General features: G+C 45.1%; 3 non-coding genes across 3 annotated transcripts; all 3 read left to right on the forward strand.

The window, feature by feature from the left end:
* The first annotated feature begins 2932 nt into the window (after nucleotides 1–2932).
* trnaq-uug (transfer RNA glutamine (anticodon UUG)) lies at nucleotides 2933–3033 on the forward strand. The gene is made up of 2 exons: nucleotides 2933–2969; nucleotides 2998–3033. It is a non-coding gene; the product is annotated as a tRNA-Gln (tRNA).
* Nucleotides 3034–3391: 358 nt separating this feature from the next.
* On the forward strand, nucleotides 3392–3462 carry trnag-ucc (transfer RNA glycine (anticodon UCC)). Its single transcript has one exon. It is a non-coding gene; the product is annotated as a tRNA-Gly (tRNA).
* A 1919-nt stretch (nucleotides 3463–5381) lies between these two features.
* On the forward strand, nucleotides 5382–5463 carry trnas-aga (transfer RNA serine (anticodon AGA)). The gene has a single exon. It is a non-coding gene; the product is annotated as a tRNA-Ser (tRNA).
* The last annotated feature ends 1265 nt before the right edge of the window (nucleotides 5464–6728 follow it).

Below are 6728 nucleotides of genomic sequence, written 5' to 3' on the forward strand. Positions count from 1 at the left end.
GGTCTCCTTCAGCACCGTCGGGATTGTATGTTTCTCAGGCCATTTCACAGTGTTCGGAATTCCCTGAGAAAATAATGGAAATCTGTGTTGGGAGAACATTGAGTATGTTCAGGTGATTTTTTTACTGCAAGATGATAAAAGTACCTGGATCATCTCAACAAATAGTCGAGATATATGTGGGGAGTCTCGAAATGTTTCAATCGTTGGAGATGATCCACTTTGAAGGGAAAGGCAAAAATGGATTTAGTGATTGGCATAACTGCAAATATTATTGGAAAATAACACAGGCACCGCTGGGGTTTGAACTCAGGATCTCTTACATACTAGGCAGGCGCTTTAACCAACTAAGCCACAGAGCCTGCCTCAGCTCCAGGGAGGTTCAGCGGAATACTGGAAATACGTTCCAGATCTGGTGGTATTTGTGAAAAAGGAGATACTGCCAGAATTGGAACGTACCTGTGAACTATCCGACTAAATATTGAACGGTTTAACGTGAGCTGGGTCCACTTACTGTTTTCAGACACACATTTGGTGTAAAATTAGAGATGTGATTCACACACACGGTTTTCTGCTCTGAAGGCAGTTGTGTTCCTTCTGTCGCACGAAGTGATTTAAAAAAGAAAATACTTTATTCATACGGGATATGTGTGTCACTGGCCCGGGAAGCATTTATTGTCCAAATTAATTTTCTTTGAGTAATTGGCGATGAATTCATTCTGGAGACACTGCAGTCCATGTGATGTATGTACACATAGGCTGCTGCTAGGGAGGGAGTTCCGGGATTGTGAGCCAGCCATGAGAACGGTGATATGTTTCCATGTCCGGATGATGTGTGTCTCGGAGTGGAACTTCCAGGTGGTCATTGTTCCTCTGCATCTGCTGCCCTTGTGCTGAGGGATTTCCGGGGTTTGGATGGTTCCTCGCGAAGGAAAAAAAAACAGTCTCTGAAGTGGGATTTGAGCCCAGGCCCCGAAAGAAGACTGCAACCTGAACACAGCACCTTAAACAGATCGGTTATCCTGACTACATCCGCCAAAGTTCAAAATCTGTGCACAAATCGAATTGAATTCCATTTTTGTGGCATTTACATTTCAAACTCGATACGTTTTTTATTCCATTTTGAACCCCAGCCAGAGGCCTGTCTCTGAGTCCCATCCTTCCCCAAGCCGCCGGGGGGTGAGGAGCTTCTCATTGCTGCATTGCTCTGTTTGCTCAGATCAACAAAGACCCAATTCCCGCCCTTCCTGTTCCTTACAGGAAGGTGTTGAGAGTGTCAGATCTGAGCAATGTGAAGTATCCAATTGGAGAGTTACATCCTGGCGACAGGAATATCTCTCCACAGCTGCTTTCGGAGCTGCTGAATATTTCCAGCATTTCCTCTTTCTGATTTTGTGTCTTCATTACAGGAGTTCATTTACTGACAACCCAAAACTTGTCTCTCGGGCCCAGCTCCAGACACAGCTTTTCTGTGATCTTCAAACGGACAAGTTCACTCTTCACTTTCCTACACACATGCTTTAAAATCGGCTGGTCTCACACTCAGCACCCTGCGGCATCGCCTTCAAACCTCACCCCACCCTTCAACTGCCCACCAGGGCCTCAGAGGTACAAGTAGTTCTTAGGAATTGACAAAGGCAAGGGGATTACTGTGTTTGTGAGGGCATATAAAAGGTTAATCCACACTCACAAAGAGACTGTGAGAATGTCGCTCCCTCTATTTGATCAAAGGAAGATACAGATTGTCTGCAGTCAGTCATTATCCAACAATATTCCCCCTTCCTATACAGTTACTGAGTGGGGGTGGAGGGATAGACACCGATAGAGTGAGTGAGGGCGGTGATAATTTATCAGATAATATATCAGTTACACAAATCCTTGTAAATTCCGGCTTTATCCAGAAAGATTCTCTTGGAGAAACAGGAGCTGCAGTCTCAGCTCTCACTGATATTATAGTCGAAACATATTATTAATCCCACACTCAGGAACAGTGCTGCATTTGGACAGGAGATATGGGGAAAAGGAATAGAAACTGAATGGTCCAGTTCTGAGCAGTGTGCAGGCTCAGAGGGAGCTGAGGGTCAGAGAGACCTTTAAAGGAGAGAGGCGATTTTAAGAGAGTCGTCAGTAAGGCGGATTGGATGCTTGGCTTCAGAACCGGAGATACTGAGTATAAAAACTGGAAAGTTCTGCTCAATCTTTATAAAGCTCTGATTATCTGCGGCTGTTTTAGGATTGTACCCAGACCCAGTAATCACACTTTAGAAAGTGTGGGAGAGTCCTGACGAGGGTGAAGATGAGATTTACTGCTTTGGATCGGTCGATGATGGATTTTAGCTCAAAGGTTTGACTGGATAATTCGGATTTTAACTCTTTACAGCTAACGGGATTGAGTGGTGATGTAAGAGACGTGTAAAATAAAATAACACATTGAACCAAGGTACACAGGGGGAAGTTGCTGCATTAGCTGCTGGCAGAAGGATTCAGGGACAGGCATTGAAGATTGAAGACAGGATGTGTAGGAGGCAGAGGATCCCCACAGTGCGGAATGAGGCCGCACCGACCATTCTGCACCAACTCTCCGACAGAGAATCCCTCTCTGTAACCCCACCTAATTACCCTACTAATCCCCCTGACAATAAGGGGGAATTTAGCCTGGCCAATCCGCCTAATCTGCGCTTCGTTAGAGGTGGGAGGAAACCGGAACACCCGAAGTAAACACACACACGGGGGCAACGTGCAAACTTCACACAGGCAGGCAGCCAAGAATGTTGGAAATCATCTCCAGTTTTCTACCGGTTACAAACACTGGGGATTCCCCTTCAGTTTGTGGCATCTGGGAATCAGTAAAACATCCAAAAATAGAACTGAGAATAAATATAACCTCGGTAGGTATTCACATGGTACTGACATTCGGACGGTGTACTCATGTGTCGACCGCGTGGCCTAATGGATAAGGCGTCTGACTTTGGATAGTGAAGGTATCAGAAAGGTGAAGGTATCAGAAAGTTGCAGGTTCGAGTCCTGTCGCGGTCGTTTTATGCAGAAATCTGGTTGAAGTTCCCAAAAAAACGAAATGTCCTTCTTCAGTTGAAAGCTCTGCGTTTTCTTGCAAACATTGCAGGGCTCTTTCTCAGAATGTATTTCCTTGTTGTTTTGTTCATTCAATTTTCTAATCTCATTATTTTATCCTCCGCCCCAGAAATCAATCTTATCTTTGAGATCTTAATAAATTGTTGATGCTCCCGAATGGAGCAACAGGCTTTGATACAATCTATTCAATAGAATTCTGTCCAAACTGCGCTCTGGGCTTTCCTGGTGCCTGATAAAATCAGCAACTGAGGAAGCTCCGTAATTAAAACTAACACAAATATCAAGGCCATGTGCCGCGTGAGCGATGGTGGTATAGTGGTGAGCATAGCTGCCTTCCAAGCAGTTGACCCGGGTTCGAACCCGGCCATCGCATTAATAATTAATTTAGAATCTTATCCGCGGCCTCTTGGACTTTAAACGGGGTGAACACAATATTCGACAGTAATAGAGGTTTTTTTCCCCATTTTCTCTTCCGACGTAATTAGATTTCAATGGAAAAATATTTAATAAAAAAAAAGTCTCCGACTTAATAAATGAATTCAGAGACAGAGATACAAAATATAAGGTGAGGAACAAATTTCAGCTCACACTCTGTGCTCTGCACAATCCTGGTTCCTGATGAAGTTAATATCTGCACATTACTGAGGTGGTTACATTATTCTGGTAAATAAGCAGCTGCGATGGCTGAGTGGTTGAGGCGCTGGATTTGAAATCCAATGGGGTTTCCCCACGCAGATTGCAACACTGCTCATAGCGCTTATGGTTGGAAATGTTTGCTTCAGGCAGCCATCCTGGGGAGTTTTTGCTATGAAGTATTTGGATCTCCATCATGCATTCAGCTGCATGGTTCTGGGCCAGGTGCAGGCAGCTGAGTTTGGAAAGGACAGCTGGGTATCCTCGGGTTGGTATGGACAAGATGGGCCGAACGGCTTCCTTCGGGACTGTCACTTTGGTTCTTTCGATGGTTCCATGAGCAAAATCATAACGTGTTCCATGAGCAAAAACAAATCAATGAATTCTCAGTTAGAAAGAATAGTAAAAAGGTGGCCTTAAACTGTCCAGAAAAACGAGACAAGCCAAGTTCAGTTTGCAAACAGTCCCATGGACAGACCTGGTGTCTGATGAAATCAGCAACGGAGGTAGTTCCGTAATTATAACTGATTCCACGGATATTAGAGGGAGGTTTTTCACACAGAGGGTAGTGGGGATATGGAATGCTCTGCCAAGTAAGGTAGTGGAGGCAGGCACGCTGGAGTTGTTTAAGAGTAACTGAGACAGGCACAGCAGTGGGTTGGAAATGGGAGGGTGTAGGAGATTGTTTTAAATAAGGTTCATTAGCATTGGGACGTCCCTGGTAATGTAAAAGGATATGGTCTGAAAATAATGTTTTTTCTCTTTTCATTCACAGGTTTAAGTCGGTCCGCCTTGTTGTCCAACGAGGGGCATACACGTGATGGGTTGTACTTGAGCTGATCTTGAATGTTCGAGATTGGCCCAGTGCTTCATGTCGTTAGTGTGTGCTTAAACTGGACCAGATACTGGGCAAGACGACAGCTCAGTGACTATCACTGATTGCTGTGCAGACACATGGATTTGGGCCGGTGTCTGCGGGAGTTTGCGCATTCTCCCCGTGCTTGCGTGGGTTTTCTCCGGGTGCTCCGGTTTCCTCCCACACCCGAAAAATGTGCTGTTAGGCTGATTGGAAGTAATAAATTGTCCCTAAATTAGTTTCCCTCAATGTGGATGGCCATAAAAACAATAGATAAGGGTCATGGGTGGAGGGGGGTTGGTAGTATTAAAATGGCGGCGCGGGCTCGTTGGGCCGAAGGGCCTGTTTCCGGGGCTGTTTTTGTTCTTTGTTCTTCAAATAAGGGCTGCTTAAGCGTAGTGAGGGATGGTGGTATAGTGGTGAGTATAGCTGCCTTCCAAGCACCTAACTCCGAGTTTGATTCCCGGCCATCGCAGTAGCAATTTGCTGCGAACTTTATCCACTTCCTCCTGTGTTTTCAACCGAGTGGACAAAACCAGGGCGAGCGCAACATTTTACGATAATGAAATACAATAGAGATTTCTCTTTTTCTTTTTTATTCGGAACTAATTTGTTTGTAATGAAAAATTACTGAGATACAAAAACAAGTCTCTGACCCAGTAAGTGAGTTCTCCGTCAGAGACAAAGATACAAAAGTAGAGGAACAAATTTCAGCTCACACACTGAGCTCTGTACAATAACGGTGCCTGATGAAGTTAGTATGAACGCTACTGAGGTGATTATTAGGCAGCAATGTCGTGGAGCTGCGATGGCCGAGTTGTTAAGGCGTTGGATTAGAAATCCAATGGGGTTTCCCCGCGCAGGTTCGAGTCCTGCTCGCAGCGATTATCACTGAAAGTGTTTGCTTCCGGCAGCCCCAGAGCCGGAACTTGTTTTGGTGCCAAGTATGTGGATCACCATCATGCTTTCAGCTCCATGGCTCCGGGCCGAGTGCAGGAAGGTGAGCTTGAAGAGGACACCTGGGTGCCCCTCGGGCTGGCATGGACAAGATAAGCCGAATGATTCAGTGCTGTTCCCTTTCTCTGGTTCCATGAGGGAAATCATAATGTGAGCAGATTGAAAACAAAAGCATCATGAGCACAAGGACAAAAAAGGTCTCATTTCAGAGGAAGATTCTTATGGAATGACACACAGAACATAAGAAATAAATTTCATCAGAATACATTGAACGATAATTTCAAAATGCTGCTTGGATGATATGACATCGTGTTCATTCTAACACATTGCTGCAAGCTGGTCATTATTGGGCGTTAGGAACTCCTGGTTATAGCAGATTGGGAATTGAAGGAGCAGCTTCACATCTGCACATTGACAGGTCAAACTGTGTCTCAGATTGACAGCTCCCAGGACAGGTTTTCCTCTCCTCTCGCTCTGTGCTGTGGATTCTCGGGGATGAGTTGGAGTTTCCCAGCTCAGTAACTGTGAAAGCCTCTGAGGCCGGCGATGCTCACAGTGTCTGCTCCCCAGATTCAGGGGGCTGCAGCCAATCAGAGCTGTGCCTGGGTTAACCCAGAGCTGGTTGAAACGATGATATTGTTCACAAGCTGAATTCTATTCGATCAGATATAGATACAGATTGTGTGCACTCAGTCACTAAACAACAAGATCCCGCCTTCATATAGAGTTGATGAGAGGGGATGGAGGGATAGAGTGAGTTAGAGCAGTGAGACACAGATCTGTTCTATTAATATGCCCCTTTCTGTTGCAAACTTGTTCCCTGTTGTGTAGAAGAGATTCTCCGTGAGGATTTTTTTTTGTCTGTAAATTTTTGCATGTTGTGTTAAGATGTTCCCTCTTCTGGTGTAATACTCCGGTTGCATACAAAATCCATTTAGTACAGATCGAGGTTTTATATATAGAACATAGAACACTGCAGCACAAACAGGCCCTTCGGCCCACAAGTTGCGCAAATCACATCTACATCTACCAAGCCATAGAACTTTCTGTAACTTCCAAACACATTAGATACCGTATACTCATCTAGAAGTCATTTAAAAGACCCCAGCGAGTTCGCCTCTACCACCGCCGCCGGCAGCCGATTCCACTCACTCTCCACCCTCTGAGTGAAAAACTTTCCCCCAGCATCTCC

The sequence above is a fragment of the Carcharhinus amblyrhynchos genome, unplaced genomic scaffold (assembly GCF_965287045.1).
Source record: "Carcharhinus amblyrhynchos unplaced genomic scaffold, sCarAmb.v2.hapA scaffold_42, whole genome shotgun sequence".
Classification (NCBI taxonomy): Eukaryota; Metazoa; Chordata; class Chondrichthyes; order Carcharhiniformes; family Carcharhinidae; genus Carcharhinus; species Carcharhinus amblyrhynchos.